Below are 21,681 nucleotides of genomic sequence, written 5' to 3'. Positions count from 1 at the left end.
TACGATGATGAAATCTGTTGAAAATTTGCAAACTATATCAAATTCTTAAATAACTTCAGTAAATTATTCTATGTAGCAAGTGAAGGAAATGAGAAACAAACATAATATCATTTCTTTTAATCCCTGTTTTCTGATTATAAAAGTTATATACATTTATTATACAAAATTTGGAAAATGCAGAAAAATATACATTATTGATTATCCTGTCACTCAAGATATGGCATCCTTTCAGTCATCATTTGTGTGTGTGTGTGTATAAAATACAACACTGGGATGAACTATATGTTCTATTTTATAACTTGTTTTTGTTAATTAACATATTGTGAGCATTTTCAAATATCATAAATATTCTCCTAAACCTGAAGGATATTCCACCGGATGCATGTGCCATAAATTTACTTAAACCAATAACCTATCATCAGTGATTTAGCTTTTCTCCACTATTTACTACTTAAGAAAAATGCTGTGATGAATATATATTGAATATACATATATGTGAATATATATTCTTATTCCTGAATCTTTTACAGATGTCTCTGATTATTGCTTAAGATAAATTCCCAGTATTGCAATTTCAATGTCAAATGATATGTACTATTTTAAAGATGTCAATGTGTATATTACTAAATTGTCCTTTGGGAAGATAACTCCCTCTATACTTCTAGGCAGATGAATTCCCATTGCCCACACACTTGCAGATACTACATGTTATTAATTGTAACTGCTCTTCAACTGGCAAAACAAACACATAAATAAACTCTATTTCAATATTTCTCTAAATCACCTATTTTTTCGTAAATACAGGGCTATTTCATGCGTATTTGGACCAACGTATCTACTCCTTTTGTTAAGGTCGGCCTGTATCCTTTGTCCATTTTTCCATTGGGATTTTACTTTTTTTGTGTGTGAGGAAGACTGGCTCTGAGCTAACATCCATTGCCAATCCTCTCCTTATGCTGAGAAAGATTAGCTCTGAGCTAACATCTGTGCCCGTCTTCCTCTATTTGGAATATGGGACGCCGCCACAGCACGGCTTGATGAACGGTACGTGGGTCCGCGCCCTGGATCTGAACCTGCGAACCCTGGACCACCAAAGTGGAGCATGGAACTTAACCACTATGCCACTGGGCCGTCCCCTACATTTTTTTTTATGCTCAAGAAGTTCGTCATATATCAAAGAGATAACCCTTAATTTTCATACATTTTTCAAACCTTTTCCTAAGTTTGTAATATTTTTTGTCATATTACATTTTAAGCATGAAACCTCATAAAATGTATGAAATACTATCTAAACCTCAGTTTCTGTATGTATACAGTGCAGCCAATAATACCTGGCTTGGGTTCCACAAATTCAGAGGACTACGTGAAAACTGAATGTCAATGTTTCTAAGCATGCTTTTATAACTATAAGTGATATAAAATTATTGTTCTGTCTTATTAAAATTAAATCAATATTTGACCTAGATTGTCCATCAGTTCATAAACAAGTCTAAATTAATAAGTTTGAAGTTCACTAAGGATAGGGACTATGTTTTCAATTTTTTAGTTCCAGCACCTAGCACAGTGTCTGGCATGTGCTGGGTGCTCAATAAATGCTTGCTTAATGAATGCAGATTCCAAATATACTAGTGAAACATAAATTTAAATACATCTGCGCTCATTCCAAGTATGCTATTAGAATGTCATCTAAATCTAATGGTGTAAAAAAATAGCACATATTAAAATGATAATTAATGTTAAACTTAAATTTATTTCTCTGCCCTTGGCAACCACGGTAATCCACTCCATGAAGCAATTGGGAAATTTGAGCCGTTATTTATTACATCGCTGCAAATTGTATTTGACCTATCTTTGGAGTTGATGTATATTGTGGGCTTTTCAGGGACTTGGCCTAATAGGACAATTCAGAAGTGCATAAAGGTAATAGGAAATAGGTTTGAGGGTAAAACCTGTCATTGCAAACATCTCTGGTTTCAGAAACAATTTATAGATTATAGAGAGATAAGGTGTATGTGAGGTGTGTGATAATTTCTTCTACAGATATTTCAAAGAATGTAAGATACATAACTTGCTTCTCTAGAGGCTCAGAAGAACTTATTTTTGTGTTAACCTGCATTTAACTTAGCATAACTTGTTATGTTCATACATGATGCTACCTTATTTTGGAGGAAAATAATGAAATGATATATTTGGCTTTACCAAACAGCATTTTAGGAATAAATTTCTGTTTGATTTAGACCTGAATATATTCACACTTCGTTTGGCATATTTAGTAATAAAGATACAAACCATCAAACAAACATGTCTTACTTCTAGTTTGGAATCACGACATTTATAAATCAGGTTGTGCTGGTGTAACAAACAACCCCTAAATCTTTTTCTCTTTCTCTTTTTTTTTTTTTTTTAAACAAGAGCTCTTGCTCATTTTATTCAATGATTTATACTCAGGAAATGTCAATATGATCTACTTTAACTAGAGGCAACACAGACGCAAACGAGAAATCAAATACTGTATGCACGTTGCTGAGCCTCTTCACGTGTTTTTTGTTTTCCAGCTTTATTTAGATATAATTGACAGACAACATTATGGAAGTTTAAGATGTATAAGATAATGATTTGATATATGTACATATTGCAAAATGATTGCCATAGTAAGGTTAGTTAGCACATTCATCACCTCACGTAGTTACAATTTTTTTATGGTGAGAACTAAGATCTACTTTCTTAGCAACTTTCGAATACACAATGCAGTTTTGTTAACTACAGTGACCATGCAGTGCATTAGATCCCCAGAACTTATTCATCAGAATAACTGAAAGTTTGTGTCCTTTGACCACCTCTATTTTTAACTTTTTGAGGAACTTCCATTCTGTTCTCCATAGTGGCTGTACCAATGTATAATCCCACCAACAGTGTACAAGGGAAACAATCCCTAAATCTTAGGGTTTTGAATCAACAGAGATTTCTCTGTATGCATCTCTGAGGAAACGATCCTCCATGAGAAAGCTCAATGTTACAATTTCATATGAACATGTGCTTCTGTAATTTCAGAAAAGAAAAGAGAGTTCTAGAGTCTTGCAGGGGAAATTAAATGCTTCCACCCAGAAGTGACACATATTTCTTGAATTCACATTTCATTGGCTAAAGCAAATCACTCAAGGGAGTGAAGAAGTGAAATTGCTTATGTACCTGAAAAGAGGAGAATTAGCAATATTGGTGAGTAGCGACAATATCTACCACTTTGAGTTTGCTAACAAGAAATACTCTATCTGGCCCTTTTGCTCACTAATAAATCTATTCAGTTGTGTTAAGTAGTCTCACTCAATACCTCAGGTAACTTTTCTGTTTTGTTTTATTGAGAAGATGCATTTTCACTCTTTGTAGATATTAAGGACTGAATATAGTTCATGATCAACTTTTTTGTCTGCCGTGCATTAAGTAGCCACTTCCTCATTGCATTTTCACTCATTAATTCGTTCATTCAGTAACCATTTATCTGGATCATCTATCGGCCATGGCCAAGATTCCGTGAGGAGTATCAGGGCTTAGAGAGACATACCTTGTACTCATGAACCTTGGAGCATTTTGAAGAGATATATTTAAATTAAATCATCACATAAAATATCACCTGTGCTAAGTGCCCAAAAGAGCAGCTCCATGGCGCTGTAAGAACATAAAATGACCAAATAAGGAAAGCTAGCGAAGACTTCCATAGGGGAGTGATGACGAGGTGCTAACTACTTGGATGTGAGGGGAAAATGTTCATACAGAAGGAAGAGCAGATAAGCAAAGGGGGCATGTCTTGAATGAGACTGAAAAGGGCAAGGTTGGGGTCTAGGTGAATCAGAGATCCAGGTGCCAGAGGAGGCTAGAGAAGCAGACTAGAACCTGACCAAAAGGTTTTGTAGCTCATGTTAAGGCTTTGGATTTTCTTCCTAAGAAAATAGAGGTGCTATTGAAGATTATTGAGAACGAAGTAATATCATCAGACTTAGGTATTGAAACAATCATCCTGTTTACAATGTGGGAAACTTCATTTTTCATTATTCAAATATTTGACATCAGGCAGATAAGGAAAACAAGAAGAAATGGCGTAGGCTAGGGGGAGAATAATCACCTCTCCAGAGTTTCTTCTCCTTAGACAAGGCAAAACTTGTTTTGAATTTTGCAAATTCTGAAATTCATGTTAACTTTTTTACACAATAGTCAATTGAGATATTTGGGAAAAAAAAGTAAAAAACAGTTTACTGATTTTTAAAGTATAGGTCCAAAATAGAAAGTTTGAAAAGTATATAAAATAACAATATTGAAAAATGAAATCACAAACAGTACATCATTCCAAAAATTACTCCTGAATATCACCCAAAACCTTTATATTTTAAGGATAACAAGAGTTCTAATATTTCCATTTTAAGCTAAAACTTTATAAAAAATATACAGACATGCAAACTTCTCTCAGTGGCAGATAATCTCCAAAGATGGTCACCCACAAGCCCTCCACTCCCTCTATATACATGCCACCCCTCCCTTCAAGAATTGGTGTCTCGGGGCTGGCCCGGTGGCCTAGCAGTTAAGTTTGCGCGCTCCGCTTCAGCAGCCCTGGGTTCGCAGGTTTGGATCCCGGGCACACACTGATGCACCGCTTGTCAAGCCATGCTATAGTGGCATCCCATAGGAAGTAGAGGAAGATGGGCACGGATGTTAGCTCAGGGCCAGTCTTCCTCACACATACACACAGAAAAGTAGTGTCTATTTCTTTCCCATTGACTCTGCTCTGGACTCCTGACTTGTTTTGACCACAAGTGAAAGTGAAACTATACCAATTCTTAGTCCTTAAGAGGCCAGGCAGCTTCTGCTGTCATTTTCTTGGGACCCAAAGACCGTTAAGTATGAAAGTCATAGTCTAAAGGGGAAAAAAAATTAAGAGTAAGGCAGGTTCACAGGTACCCATATCCTTAGAGTCAAGAATATAGATGACTTCTTTTCATTTGAAAACCTTTATAAATTTCTTAAGTGATTTTTCTTAATACAATGTGGACTTGAGTGTTATTTTTATATCAGGTTATAAATATTGTTGGTTAGAAGTCTATCCAATGAATATCCCCTTTTGCTTCTTATATTTCTCTGGGCTCATGGTTAGCCAGAGCAATTTAGAGGTGAATACGTAACCAAAGAGATTTACATATTTTGTAAGCAGAATTTCATTGTTACAATGGGTGTTAGCATGTAGAGTTTTTCCCTTATAGCATGATTATTTTGTTTTGCAGACATACATCCTTTAGATCACTAATAATAATAATAAATAATAATAATAATAATAGTAATAATGAAACAACATTGAGTTCCTTAGGTGTTATAATGTTAGTAGTAGGTAAGAGACACTCAGTAGACCTGCTTGATAAACAGGTACTTTTCACACAAAAGCCAAATAAATGACCATCAAATATGTTATAGGGTTTAAAATTATAATTATTGCATACTCATTTCCCTAAAAGTTCCATTGTTCATTTGAGGACTAAATGTTAAGTTGCTTCAGCTCTCTATATAATTATGATATGACTGCACATTTATTTGTAGCAAATTCAAGAACATTCATTAGCAGTTGCCATTCATGTAGATGTCAAAAATGCCACTTTTTATTGTGTATATTGTCAGAGGGCAAAATAAATAACCTTTCCTGCTTAAAATTAGATTGCTGTTTAAATGTGTCATTAATCATATTTTAGACTCCAAAAGATCAAAATGAAATGGCCCAGAATTTTAAATTTTCCAGGATGATAAACACTGAGTAGGTTAATAATATTTGACCATGCTCCAGGTGTGTTGGCGAATTTCTGAAGGTGATGCACTTCTCTGTTCTATCACCTTTCAGCTTTTATGTTAGGTGCTAATGTGTGCAATTAGCATGATTTCAGAGTTGTGACCCCAAAGACAGATAAATATCTATGAGTTGTAGTCCAGCCACATAAGAATAATATGAAATAGATATGAAATTAATTGAGCTGCAAAGAGTTTACTGAAAGAAGTTAGCTATAACCTGGATCAGGGGTTGCAAAATCGAATCAAGGGAAGCTGTTTAAGAGTGTAGCCAGGACCCACAAAAATCCACCTCCATCTGAAGTGTTTAAACTTGGAGTCTCCAATTGTTATAGTAAATATAATTATAATTAAGATTAGTAGTGTGTCTATGTGAGTGTGATGCCGAAAATTACTCAAGGCATTGTTAGCTCCCAGCACCTACATCCTGTCTTCAAATTTCTGCCTCCCAAGAAGTTTTAACTCATTTGAGGTGGTTAACTCGTTAGAGGATAAATGTCTTTTAACCCAGGGAAGTTTTAGAATGAAATATAGAGATAATAACATAAATCAAACCCACGTATTAATAGCTTTGAGTTAAGTTTAGGATTAAGTTTGTGCTAATTAGGACCACTTCTGTGTGTTAGTGTACGAAGTGTTTATTATACTTAAAACTCTGAGAAGCCTCTGCCCGATTAGACTTGGTTTGTACTTTTAAGTTTCTAATTAAATAACTGATTTTAAACATACCAATTTAAGTTGAAAAGTATAAGAAAATTTATTAATTTTTTAAAAAGTTTTGAAATGTTTAAAAGAAGTTAAGATTTACTATTTTATAACGGTAATTGACAAGATTTAAGTACTTTGGAAAGGTTTTCGTGGTTAGAGTCCTCATGTTGATTGGTCAGATCTTTAAAACACTTAAGAAAACAGAACATTTCAACTTTATAAATGCCATTAAAAATATTTAGAGAATTTGTAATAAACTAAGTTGTTAGTGGGCCTGATTGTTTAAGTGTGTTTAGTTTATTCAACTTGAACATTAATCATGGTAAAAGTGAAGAATCTTTTTCTTATTTTACTAAGATCGTATAAAGATATGATTGTTGTATAAATTAGCTTAACATTTTAAAAGGAAAACAGCATTTACATTTGAAACTAATAAATTGGATATTAATTTATGACGCACAGTGAGCACTGAGACTCTGAGATCTAAGAAGATCAAGGGACTTGTCCAAGACTGCAGAGAAGACACCCAGACTCAGATTTTAATATGCAAATCCAACGGCTGTGGTTTCCATATTTATTCTCAAAGAAAAAAAGTTAGCTTTTTTTCCGAGCTTTATTGAGATATAATTGACTTATCACATTAAATAAGTTTAAGGCATACAACCTGTTGATTTGATACACTTATATATTGCAAAATGATTATCGCAATAGGTTAAAAAGTTAGCTTTTTGTAGATGTGTGCAAAATTTCAGAGTAAAATAATGTAATTTTCTGAAATAGTCTTTAATCTTTTATTGTTAATTTTCTTATTTAAAACCTATCAACACCAAAAAGAACACAACTCCACAATACATTAAAAAAAAAATTCAAAATTATATAAATAATATATTATCTGCCATCGTTTTACTCTTCCTAGTTTAAAAAAGAAGTTTATCTTTGTGGCTATGAATTTTAACTCTAAACAGAGCCAGCAGTTGTTCTACTGCTCTTTACTTTTTAAAATGGTATAGTTATTTCCAGTCTATATACACACTGTATTCTTATTTAGAATATATAATAATTCATTTTACATTTTGTATTGCCTCTGAACAGATTTGAAAAGGGGATATTAGTAATATCTACAAAAGTGATATGATATTTTCATTCTCCTCTTTTTACCAATTTTGATGATGATCCTTTGAGATACATCTAAATGGAAAGCAAACAGACCCATATTTCTATTTATGTGCACACACATGCTGTGTATTTGTATACTGCTATATCAGCTTCTTGACAAAGGAACTACAAACAGATTCAAATTTTTTCAAAGCCTCCTTTCACTCTGCGCTTTTATTATAATTTTTTAAATGTTTAATTATTTTCATATATTTCTTCTCCATACAAGTCCTTTATAGCTGTTTTCACTGTTACTAGTAGGTCAATTTTAAACTACCTATGGATGGTGTTTTAAAATTATTGTGCAGTATTGGAGCATTTATCAGCTGTTGTGTTATGCTTGAATATTTCACATGGCCAAAAATATGCCAGACCAGTGTCCTTCTTCAAGGAAAGTGTTTTATGTTCTCTACATCTGATATTTACATCAGAGGCATTCAGAAAGCAGTGAACCAAGGCTTATGAAAAGAGATAGAAAAATAATCTTTTGAAATAATAATGTCAGAAAAGCAGAATTGCTTTTTGATTTATGATATGTAAATATTCACTTTTATTAAAAGATACACTTTAAAACATATCCAACTCTGCTAAACAATAGAAGAACCATAGAAGAACCTTTTTTTTTTTAATTGAAGAAACTGTGTAAAACAGGTATACCATCATGGGAAAGTAGCTACTTTCTTTATCATGGTCAAAAAACAAAAATTGCTTCTTGATTTAGGATCCCATAAACTCATATACAGGTGTGAGTGGTTGAAAGAAATCAATACCATCCATTGTTTCTTGGATGGTGGGCTATGCACATATTCTAGCCTCTGAACGTTTCTAAAATAGTCTCTTTCAAAGTTGGCAAATTTGGGAAAAATATATTCCTTTTATAGATGAATCCTGCAGGAAGGAGACATATCTTATAATGGCTCCATTAAGATTTTCATTTAATATTCACCAGCCTTGAGGATTTCTCTGTATCTTCTACTCTAAATCAGTACTTTGGGGAAAAATGATGAGCAGGTTGATAGTGTTGTTAGGATTGTGATTGAGATGAAGCTAGAATTGTGGAATTCTAGCTAGTTCAGGTCCTGACCCAAACCTACACCTGGTTTCACAACCTCAGCTTTGTCCCTCAGTCATGAGAAGATCTGGGATTCTCAGTCTGGTCACAGAATCTGCCGTTCCCTTTTGGTCCATCAGAAGGGGCAGTAGTGAAGAATTAAGTTGGGAGTCAGGCACATCTGGATTTGAATGCTGGCCAGGTGGGCCACTTAGTAGCAGGTTGAACTGGGACGTACATTTTAACTTCTCTAGACTCAGTTTTCTCACTTGTAAAACTGGGAAATACTAGTAACCCTATCTCTTATGGTTGTTTGGAGGATTAATTGATATTAAGGAATCTAAAAGTCTTAGCACAGTTCCTGACATAGTAATTACTCAGTGAGTTTCAAGTGGTATAGCATCATTAGATTCATTATGATTAAAGAAATATTGTAGAAGTGGTAGCCCGCTGAAGACATATAGTGACCCCATATGGTATTTGGCTGATATCTATTACCAATGCATGGCGATCAGTTCAAATTAGTAATAATAACAAGAATAGCTTGATAACAAGAATACCACTTTATATAGTCCCAGGAACTTTCTTAAGTTCTTTACATAGACTAACACATTTAATTCTCATAAAAACCCTAAGAGATAAGTGATATCATTCCACATTTTACAGAAAAGTGAAACGATACGCAGAGGTCAAGTAAATTGCTCCAAGTCAAACAGCCATTAGATAGTAGAGCCAGAATTCAAAACCAGGCAATCTTTTGCCAAAATCAGCGTATTTTACCGTTGTACCCTCCATTCCCAAACTGAAAGCCAACGCTCTCCAGAGCACCCCCGTGAACACAAAGCCATCGCAAGATGTAATTAATCGTTCCAGAGAAACACAGCGATGCTTGACATGTGTCAGCTGCTGCAGGAACTACTACTTTGAGGTGGTTTTGTTTCAACGTTATATTGCTCTACTTTCCTTTCAATATCATGTCTTTATTGAAGCTGGGTTTCCAGTGGGTACTGTGATAAAAAGCAAATACTGCGTGAAAATCGAGATAGAACAGGATTTCTGTTATTCCAAGGTTTGAGAAGTCGTGCTCTGCCTAATAGGAGCAGACTTGCCATAAGTAAAAGTGGTTATTTAAGAATGAAATAAAAATATTATTTTTTCTTCCAAAATATACATATTACATTTTTCAAACAGCCCCTAAGTTATTAGAACATAAGTTGTTTGAACAAAACTACTTTATAAATGAAACTGTTAGGTATTTATTTTGGCCTTGTGTTGCCATGTGTATATTACTGAAACACTAAGGGCAACATGATAAGAAAAAGTTGGAGAACCTTTGCACTGCATTGTTCAGCCCCTCAGGAGAACTCTGTTTGAAATTTAGGGATCAGTTCAATCAAATCTTAATGCACCTATAATTCTTCAGGTACTTAGAAATTCTTTTCTCAAAGAGCTCACAGCAAAATAGGGAAGATAGACACAAAGGTTCATGGGAAAGTGCAGTGTTTGAAACAAGTGTCAAAGGGACCAGGTGCTCCCAGGCAGGTCACATAAAGATTCAGAAAGGCCATGGCATTGAGAAATAGAAGCAAATTTTACTGGGCGAAAAAGGAAGCATAAGAAATGATGCTTGAATCATTGATGAATGAATGAGAGAGGTCAAAATACAGAGCATTTATAGAATCATAAGTATGGTAATAATGGAGTATTCACTAATTACACTATCACTTATTAAATACTTGTTAGGTCCCAGGCAATACAGTAGGCACTGGGTTGTGAAGATGAAAGTCAGGGTGTCTTTCCTCGGGCTCTGATGTCTCTTGGGCTTCCTGACAAGAAAACCACGTTTAGGCCAGTGGTAGGAGATGAGATTGGAAAGGAAGGATAGAGATGGAAGTAATATGTTGCCTTTAACTTCTAACGAGGCAAGGGACTTTTAGAATAATAAATATAGTGTCTAATTACTTTGGAATAACTAGTAGCGAAATGTATTCACAAATATTGATATTATTCAAATTAGCTTCATCTTATTGAAAAAGATGCTGAATTTTTGTACCCTCCTGCTGAATAAATGTGAGGCATATGTGTTTTTTTCCAGAATCATGACTTATTCAGTTTATGGTCTAATTATTGGTTGAGAAGATAAGTAAATAACAAATTATCATATGAAAAATGTGAGCCTGGGAGTAATTAATGCAATAAAATAGATTGCTCAATATGTGAAAAACTTCATTGTAAATTCTAGGAAAAGGGCTATTTCCAAAGAAAGATAATAACATCAAAAAATCTTGAGGATTAAATTAAGAGATGATTAGAAACATGTGTGGAATGTAGTATTCAAATTCAGTAAACAAATTCAGTGACTCTGGCACAATGAGACTATTGAATCGTTATTGCTCTGCCTGTCCTGGGGAACTGACTCAGGTGGTTAGGATGCAGTGAGAACTCTTGTGTGTCATCTAGTTAATCCTAGGTAGTTCTCTAGTGTTAACTGGAGACCTCTATTTAGTTGCAGACTATCTCAGGTTGCACACAGCAATTCATGAATAATTACACATAATGGTATGATGTTACTAAAACACAGTAGTTGAAAGCCCTCACCTACTCCCTGGGCTAGGAGAGTCATCATTCTGAGATATCTCTCTATGACTGTGGTATGGGCACACAGCTAGAACAATCCTGTCCTCATATACAGTCACTATTCATTTATGTGTCCATTCAATGGAGATTTGCATGCTCACAGCCAGCCACTGTGATAACAAAAGTATTACAGAACTCAAAAGGGAAAGAGATGATTTACAGTTGTAAAACTAGGGAAGTCTTCAAGAAGGTGGTAGTATACGATCTAGGTACTAAAGAATAGACTCTTCAGTCATGTGTGGTTCCATGAGTACCACCATTCCAGTTATAGACATTGGCAGGACAGGAGAGTGGAAGTAAGATAAAAGAGAGACGAGGAAGGATTACAAAGACAGGATGACTGGTAGCATTAATTGAAAAGCTCTTTATTTGTAATCACCAGTGTGAGCCTCTTTCATATTTAGCCAGCATATAACTTGAATACAGGTTGTTATTAGCTGCTGCTTTATTCATCCAATGAATCAAGACTTGGAGATGTTGAAAGCTGAGTTTCTGTGTGTGGCAGTAAGGAAGAAAGAGATGAATAGAGATAATGACATAGAATAACTCCCTCTCACTTCCTCCATTATTAATTCAATTCAGGCAATGATTATTAAGCACCTTCTCTGTGCTAGGTCCTATGTGAAATTATGTGGATGCAAATTTAAGAAAAGACAAGTTTCCTATCTCATAGGTCAATAGGAACACTGGGCTCTGTAAAGAATCATGATAAGTGTAATAAATAAAAGACCATAAATTTGGACACACTAAAATGGTCACCCAGAAGAGGTAAAAGATAAGTGTTGATGATGGCCAAGAAAGAAGACTTTACAAAAGTGAAATTTTTTGTCTCAAGATATGACTCACAAATAACTAGGACAACAAGAAACAGAAACCAAAATTCCATTGTCAACGAAACATACAGACAAGCATAACCCCAAAAACTACAGGAACACAAAACAGAAGGATAAATGGTAAACGGAAATGCAGAGGGGGTAAAAAGTCATACCAAGACACTGTCACAGGAAGATAACTGCAAGAAGTGAATTACCTTGTAGATTCCCCCAAAAGGATCAGGAACTGGAGCCATCTTGTATCTTGGAAGGCAATGGCAGGGATGCTAAAACTGAAAACAGAAGGCTTATTTGGAAGTCTTTCACTTGGGCTCCCAGGTCTCCACCTACTCCAGTTAGTGGACTGTTTCACTCTCTCTCACAACCCAGGGGAGATTGGAGGAATATTTGTAGATAAATCGAGCTAGAGAGGCTCCAGACTTTCAGTCTTCAGACAGAAAAGAAAATAGCATGAGGCTTGAAATAGAAAACTGAGAGTTTAGATGATCCTTCTGTGGAGAAATTGAGACTCCATATATAGACTCATAAATATCCATGTTTAGGAATTTTCCAATAAAAAACAGAGTTAGCCTTAATAACCTAAGAATCAAGACCATCAGTCAAAAAACCACACCCATGAATACAGATATGTGAATGAATAGCTAGGGTGACCAGACATTTGAGAAACCCTCAGTATAAGAGGATAAAGCTTCTAATTAAAGAATAACTATTAAAATGGCAATATAAAGAAAAAATAAGAAAACAAAACAGACCTCACCAACTTCTTCATGGAGATTATTAAAGCTCTTTCATCCATAAAAAAACAGGTTTTAAAAATAAGGGGTGCAAACAATAGGGAAATTAAAAATAATTTTTGAAAGCTTTAGTTATAATAGCTAAAATCAAAACAACAAAAATGACAGCAAAACAAAACTACATTCAGTACAAGAGTCGTAAGATAAAGTTGAGGGAATTATCAGAAAGGAGACTAGAAATAAAAATAAGTTGGTACAGTAGCAATAAGACAAAAAAGTTAAAGAATTAACCTACGAAGTAAAATATTCTAAGGAATTTTTAAAACATGCATAAGAAAAAAGAAAAAGTGGAGGGGAAAATAATATAAGACATATTATCACAAAAATATCCCAGATGTGAAGGACATACGTCTTAGGATTCAAGGGACTCCAATGTCCAGCACAATGAACGCAAAGATCCAAATCTTGGCACAGTAGGGATAGAGAGAGTATCCTAAGCAAATATGAGAGTAAATAAAAACTTTTTGTAAATTTGTAAATTTGTAATTTACTCCCTGTAATCCGACACCTACCGACATGCTACAAAAACCAGGGAATAAACAGAGGGCCACAGACAGGGAACCTGAGAAGCAGGAGAGCCAGCAAGGAGAGAGACTATGGGAAGCCCTTGAATAATGGCAGTTCAGCAGGCCTAGAGAAGAACAGATGTCTCTTGGAGCAATGCAGGCAGGGCTTCAAAGGAGCAGCTTTAGGAAACTCAAAGGAACGGATGGATTGTTTGACGGGATTGACCACGAGGACAATTGTATCAAGAGGGTTTTACAGACTTCTTGAAAAGCAAAGCAGACTCATCCATAGATGCTAAGACAACAAAGGAAATGAAGCTATGGAGAAGTTATTAACTCGAAAAAAATGAAAAGTTGTTAAAGGAAGAGAAGTTGATCAAACTATTTGGATCTGTGTAGACAGTATTTGGATAGTCATAACGATCAGAATATTGAATATGGACTTAAAGAAAAGTTGAAATAGAATTACGTTTGGAGACTTTGGGAAGGCAATAGGGATATAAGAATTATATGGTCATCTATTACAACTGGATGCCAACGGAGAATGCTAAATCTTAAAAATCAAGATATTGTCATGACACTGACATTATTTAAAGATAGAGAAGTAAATGCCAGTGGGAACAACTGGAAGACGAAAAATGGATGCTTGTAGGGGGTAGGCTGGTGAGGAAATTTGTATTTTTATTGTTGTTATTGTTCTAAGACTTCTAGCACTTCATAAATATATATACTTGTATTACTTTGATAAGAATATAAATAAATTTTTTAAATGAAAAGATCTCTGAGAGGTTTGGAATACTATTTGATGTTTACAAGGTAGACGAGGACAGAAGAACATGCTAGCCAGAGAGATAAGGAAGCAAAGACTGGAAATAGCAAGTTCTGTTCAGGGATCTGCCAGTAGTTCCACACAGCTGAGAACTAAGAGACAGAGAGGCAATGCAGTGTAATGGTTAAAGGTTCAGGCTTTGGACTCTATCTTCCTGGTTTTGTATTATGGATACACGACTTGTGTACACTTGGTCAAGTTATTTCTAAGTTTCTATATCAATTTCCATATCAGAAAATTGGGGACATTCATAAGTACTGTAGAAGGCTAACCCACATCCTATCACTATGCCTCTAAGTTCATCAAAGATGCCATTGGAGAATTCCAAGCTTCCCTCCTTTATGCTCCTGTGTTGCTCTCTGCTTCTTTGCCTGAGAGACCCAAGGAGCTTGCTGATCAACACATAAGGCAAATCGGAAATGCTGACAAGAAGTGCCAGGTTGTTTGATGTCCTCATGAAGTAAAGCAGTAGGTGAATAGGTCAATAAATAATGCATCTTCTCCATCCTTTCCTGAAACGATCCCAAAGTGTATACTCTATGGTTCCTCAGAGGGTCTGCAGAGGAACAGTGTGACCCACTCCATCTTGCACACTTTACTAGGTTTTCTCCCCTCTCTGTCTCCCTTTTCCCCTCCTCTCACTTGTGCTTGCTGTGATCACTTCCAAATAGACAAGTCCTTGTCTCAGAGTCTGCTGCTGAAGAAAGCCAATCTAACCAAATACCTATCCCATTTTTTCAGGAGGATTAAGTGATATAATCCATACATAGCACAGCTAAGTACTAAACACTGCTGGAGGCACGTAGTAATGTTTGCAAACTATTAATTGTTAATCCATTATTGTTATTATTGTTGTTGTTAAATGCCAGAATCTGAGGAAAGTCCTTTTGCACCTCATTGATCAGTTTAGACATTATCCTAAAGGTAAAAAGAAGCCTTTGATAGAACAGAAGTTATATCTACAAGACCTCATGACTAATTGAATACATGGAGGGTGGGGGTGGAAAGTGTCGGGCTTTGAGTGATTCCCAAGTATCTGACTTGTATGATTAATGGAATAGTAATGTCAATAAACAAGAAGAAGAATGGAGGAATTGTAACTTCATTTCAAATAAATTGCCTCCTAAAAAGAAGCAAACATTTCTAAAAATGAATTGAGAAAGATATTCTTGAGATAGTTAAATATTTATTTAATAGAGGTTTCAATGAAGAAAAGTGAGATGATTTGGTCAAAAATTGGGTGTTAGGGTGACCACTGACTCCAAAACCAAGAGAAGAGGGACGTTAGTCTAAACTTCTGCTTTCATAAATGCAGAAAATAAGACCTTCTAGGTTAAGTGACTTGCCCACAGTTTCACAATTCACTGATCCAAAGGTCCTTAGACCCCTAATAATGTACTTTTTCCATCATTTTTTTCAACTCTCATTCTCAATTATTATTCTCCTCTCTTCTTGATTTTATAATTGGTGGACAGGTGGTCAATATGGTAACATAATTGCTAAAAGGATGAATATTTATTTATTTCCGAAACAAATCCAATTCATGCTGTTTTCCTCAATTCAAATACTGGTCACTTGGTTTTTCATACAGTCATTGATCGCTAATTTATAATTTAATGGAAATGGTTTTGGCAACTCCAAGAGACATCTGAGAGTTAAGTTTCGCATTTGTGTTGTTATTGTTTTCTGCCAGACTGACGACCTTCGTGCTAATAAGATGGCTGCTTTCCAATTCCCCTATAGAAAATATCATTTCCCTCTCTCCTTTTTTTTTTTATTTACAAATGTAATCTCTGATCCATAAATTCATAAGGTGAGAATGGTAAGTGGCTAGCTTTTCACAGAATCATACATAACGGGTCAAATTCACTGACCCATCTCACATTTTTCCACCCACCGAAGAAAGGATTTTTGGAAAGAAGTCCATGTGGCAGAAGTGAAAGAGGACGCACTGGAAAAAGTGTTACAGGTTCTTTCAGATTCCTTTTTCCAAATAATTGTAATATGACTTTTTAAGCCGAACTATTAGTAAAGTGATTATTTCAGTCCTTTTAAAGTCAGTAGATGTAGATTATAATATGATTATCGTTTTATTTATTTGTTGATGGTCCGATTTTTGCCCCTAGAATATTTGAATTGTTTCTTAAAAGTTCTGAGAAATAGTTAAACTGGGTTGTCTTATTACCAGGTTCTGAGGAACTTTGAAAGACAGTGTCAGCAGAACAGAGTGCACTCAAAAATGTTAAGGTGCTAGCAAAAGAACAAAAGCCAACCACCAGCCCGAAAGAGAATTCTACGCAAAAGTGCATAAACACATGGACTTCAAGTCTTAGATAAGCATATCTTTCTCCCTATTTTCCTACCCTTTTATTCATTTGTACATTCCCCTTCACTCCATCTTGCTTCCCTCCAGAATATGTTTTTAGTTAACTTCAGGTGTTGTTAGTGCCATGGAGTCAATTCTGACTCCTAGAGACCCTGTGTACAGCAGAGGGGAACACTGCCCATTTTTTCATTTCATTTTGCACCATCTTCTCTGTGCTGTATCAGAAAATGCTCTGCTGCTATTCACAGAGTTTTCATGGTCGATTAATCTTTCTTGAAATGGGTGGCCAGGTCCTTCTGCCTCGTCTGTCTTAGTCTATGAGCCCTGCTGAAACCTGTCCCACAAGGGTGACCCTGCTGGTGTTTGAAATACTGGTGGCATAGCTTTCAGCATCACAGCAACCTGCAGCCACCACAGTATGACAACTGACAAATGGGTGGTGTGGTTCCCTGACCAGAAATGAACCTGGGCATGGCAGTGAGTGAGGATGCCAAATCTTAACTACTGGGCTACAGTCAACTTTATTGAGATATAGTTCACATATAACAAGCATACATATTTTAAGTTTAATGAGTTTGAAAAATGTATGTTACCAGGTAACTACCCACCATCGTCAGGATATAGAATATTTTTATCACTGACAAAAGTTCTTTCATGCTTTTTTGGAATCAGTCCTACCACATCACCTACCCACAATCAATGATCTGATTTTTACCACTACAGATTAGTTTTTTTTCTGAATCTAGAGCTTTGTATAAATGGAGTCATACAGTATGGTATCATTTTATGCTTGACATTTAGCTCAGCATAATATTTTTGAGATTCATCCATGTAATTACATGTATCACTAGCTTTGTTCCTTTTTTTTTGCTGAGTAGTATTCCATTATATGGATATATCACAATTTGTTTATCTATTCACCTACTACAGACATTTGAGTTGCTTCCAGTTTGGAGCTATTATGAATAAAGTAGCTATTAACATTTGTGAGCAATTATTTGGGTAGATATATGTTTTAATTTGCCTTGGGTAATACCTAAGAGTTGAATTGAAGGGTTGTATGTTATGTTTCACTTAATAAACATTTTCCAACTATTTCCAAAGTAGTTGTGCCATTTTGCTTTTCCACCAGCAATATATGAGAGGTCCCATTGCCACAAAAAAGACCATTGGAATTTTAATAGGGATTGCTTTGAAACTGTGGATCGCATTGGGTAGTTGACATTTACATATTAACAATATTAAATCTTCCAATACATGAACATGGGATGTTTTTTCATTTATTTAGGTCTTTCTTAATTTCTTTTAGCAATGTTTTGTAGTTATCAGTGTACAAGTCTTTTGCCTCTTTGGTTAAATTCATTCATAGGTATTTTCTTCTTTTGAATGGTATTATAAATGGAATAATTTTCTTAATGTTCTTTTCAGATCATTCATTGCTGGTATATAGAAACACAACTGATTTTTGTGTGCTGATCTTGTACCCTGCAACTTTGCTGAATTCACTTATTAGCTATAGTAGCTTTTTTTAGGATTCTTTGGAATTTCTGTATATAGAATCATGCCATCTGCAAATAGAGATGGTTTTATTTTTTTTCCTTCTCAATTTTCTTGTATTTTATTTTGTTTTCTTGCTAATTCCCTTGGTTAGAACTTCAAGTACAATACTGAATAGCAATGGCAAAGGAGGGCATCCATGTCTTGTTTCTGATCCTGGGGGGAAAGCTTTTTGTCTTTCACCATTCAGTATGATATTAGCTGTAGGTTTTTCTCAAATGCCCTTTATCATTTTGAGGAAGTTCCTTTCTATTCCTAGTTTTCTAATTGTGTTTGTCACGAAAGGATGCCGGATTTTGTCAAATCGTTTTTTGTGCATCAGTTAAAATAATCATTATTTGTACCTTCATCCTATTAATGTGATATATTCCACTGATTGATTTTGTTGTGTTGAACCATCCTTGCCTTCCTGGGATAAATCTCAGTTGGTCATGATGTGTAATCCTTTTAATGTGATGTTGGACCAGTGGTGATTTTGCCCGCTACATAGACATTTGCCAATGACAAGATATTATTGATTATCACAACTGGAGGAGGGTGGTGCTGGCATCTGGTGTGTGGAAGCTAAGACATTGCTAAACAGTCTACAGAGGACAGGACAGCTCCCCTTCCCCCCACAATAATGGATTAGCAATTCCAAAGTGTCAATATTGCCCAGGTTGAGAAATTTTGAATTATACCAAACCTGCTAACATTCCTCTAGTGTAGGTCACCATTCTTTCTCTAACCTGTCGTCTGGTCTCTCTTTCCTCAGCCTCCTCCAAACACCCTACTGTCTCCTACCTTCTTCTTTCCATGCTCTAGCCATACTGAACCTCACTGAGTTTTTTCTGTCAGCCTAGTTATCTTTTGCTTTTATCCTTTACACATGTAATTCTCCCCAATCAGAACATCCTTTCCCCTTCCTCACTCCCCAACATCATCACTAGGTTTTACTTATATCCATTCTTTAGTTCTCAGTTACTTCCTCTAGGAAGGTTTTCTGATTCTCTGTAGACTCAGAGAGGCACTTTTGTAGTCTTTCCCCCCATACCAACACTGTTTATGTCATAACATTTATCAGAATTTATTAAAATAACATGGTAATTTGTATAAGGTCTTAGAGGATCATGTACAATTCTATTGCTCACTATTGTATCTTCAAGACCTAGAACTTTGCCATTTATGCAGTAGTTTTTTTTTTTTTTAATTATGGAAAGAACACAAAAATAAATGAATGAATCAGCCAAAATTCCTTTTTCTTTATCTGTAAAATTCAGGAAATGTGGTAGTTAAGAAATGTAAGTTAATGTTTTCTGTGTGTGCACCTCTGATACGTCTGTGAAACAGAAATACTAATTAAAATATTTTTATTTTAGTTATCTATATCTTTGCTATTCTGCGTTACCCATAACTGACTGTTAATAATTTTTATTTATTTTATTTTTTTATTTTTTTGCTGAGGAAGATTATCCTGAACTAACATTCACTGCCAATCTTCCTCTTTTTGCATGTGAGGCACCATCACAGCATGGACACTGACAGACAAATGGTATAGGTCTGCTCCCGGAAACCAAACCAGGGCCACAGAAACGGAGTGAGCTGAACTTAACCACTAGGCCACCAGGGCTGGCCTACATTTGATTTTTTAAAATTATCAAATTGTTGATCCAGTATCTGTGCAAAGATACACAGACCCAGAGTTTTAGAGCACTAATTTTTAGGATTGGTTGTTGAATAAATTATCAGATACACAAGCAAGATTTGAAAGTGGAATTTGGGGCAAAAGAAAGCAGTTCATTTCAGTCTTTTAAATCAATAGGCTTAGGGCATGGTTTTCTAGGAATTTCTGGTTTTCCCAGGCAATGTCCAATTGCTAGAGAAAGAAACAAAATGTAATCTGCACACAATGAAATGCCAGAGGCAATGTGAGTATTGTGCAAGTTCAAACCAGGTCAGAATAAAAATGACTACTAACCAGCCATCCAGCTTGTAAAATGATATAAGAACTCATTCTTACTTATTGCCCTTTACAAATATTAAAAAATAAGTCATAGTGTCAGCAAGATGCCTCAAGTTTCAGTGTTGCTTTATGGACTAGAAATGTTTCAAGTAAGAGTTGGCTGTGATGTGAATTTCTATAAATCCAAGCCTACTTTTCCACTTAATCTAATCAAAGTACTGAGAATATATCCTAATGGTTATTTGACAAACCCCAATACACTGAGATGATATCATCTTAGGAGAAAAGATTTAAGACAAAAACCAACACCATGTTATCGTGGCGAGCTGGATGTGTTCTGCCTTTTGGGGATTGTAGTTTTCAGTTTGTTTGCTTTTATATTTCACAGCATTTTTCAAATTCTAATATCTCCTTTTACCATTAGCTACACTCCAAAACCTCTAGAATCATAGGAGTTCTCTAAGGCCTACCAATCTTCTAAATCAATATTATGTTCCTCAGAGTATTTTTGTCTTCCTCATATGTTTGTCTAAATATTTAAATTGATAATTGTTTGGAAAAGTTTCAGATTTCATTACCTTCTTTTGCTTGCAGGCTTCCTGAGCTTCCATTTTCTCATCTGCAATATGGAAAATTGTAGAGAAAGTTAAATCAGTACATGATATTAAAAAAAAAAAGCATATGCATATATACAAATATATGCTAATTATAGATGCTTGTTAAGATAAATCTGATTCTGGTGGTTAAGTTAAATCTGATCCTCAGACTTATTCCCCACTTTTGTCTTATCATGTAGTAAGACAAGAGTCCATTTAGCTGGAAGGATTTTCAGAGATTTGATCTTCCCTCATCAGTTTATCTAAAGTAGCAGCAATGACACTCCTATCTCATTACACCCCAGGTCACTGTCTTACTATTCCATTCATTTCCTTCTTCATACTTATCGTGATCTTTATTTACTGTGACTCTGCCTATTTTCCCACTGTCTCTGACATCACTACCTTTAGAATAAAAGCTTCAGGAGGGCGGGGACCATGTTTGCCTTGTTCAATTTTTTTTATCACTGACACAAAGAGCTCGTAGTAGGTCATCAGTCAATATTTGTTACATGAGATTTTTTTTGGTTGTAGATACCACACTTTATGGACTGAAAGAAATGCCTTGGGTCAAGCCAGAGGAGATGAGAAAGGTTTTTACAAAGAATGCATAATCGTTACATTTAGAACTTCTTCTCATGTCTCTTCCACATGCCTCCTTCTCCCAATACCAACTAGAAACTTCCCAAGTGACCAAAGCAAGGATAGATGGAAAGTCATCTGGAGAGTTAGCACCTTGCCCACTGGTCCTGAATCCTCTTATCTCCTGGTTGTCTGATAGGTCATCACCACATCACTGGCGCATTAACCATCCTAAATTTTGTATAATATACATATATATTATGCACACACACACACATATATGTATAAAATATATATACAAAATATATATATTACATATATAAACTAAACATCCTAAATTATACATAT

The 21,681-nt window shown here is 35.2% G+C and overlaps 1 protein-coding gene and 1 long non-coding RNA gene across 2 annotated transcripts in view; one reads left to right on the top strand and one right to left on the bottom strand.

Annotated features, from left to right (window-relative positions):
* CNTN6 (contactin 6) overlaps positions 1-21,681 on the top strand; it is a 293,984-nt gene that overhangs the window by 10,304 nt on the left and 261,999 nt on the right. The gene's annotated exons all lie outside the window — the stretch shown is intronic.
* Positions 1-21,681, bottom strand: part of LOC131418985 (uncharacterized) — a 58,913-nt gene that overhangs the window by 6,298 nt on the left and 30,934 nt on the right. The window contains exon 3 of the long non-coding RNA XR_009223121.1: positions 20,734-20,774. This is a non-coding gene — a long non-coding RNA (uncharacterized LOC131418985). The remainder of the gene's footprint in view (positions 1-20,733; positions 20,775-21,681) is intronic.

Source organism: Diceros bicornis, chromosome 2 (assembly GCF_020826845.1).
Source record: "Diceros bicornis minor isolate mBicDic1 chromosome 2, mDicBic1.mat.cur, whole genome shotgun sequence".
NCBI classification, from domain to species: domain Eukaryota; kingdom Metazoa; phylum Chordata; class Mammalia; order Perissodactyla; family Rhinocerotidae; genus Diceros; species Diceros bicornis.
This window is presented reverse-complemented; position numbering and strand designations above follow the sequence as displayed.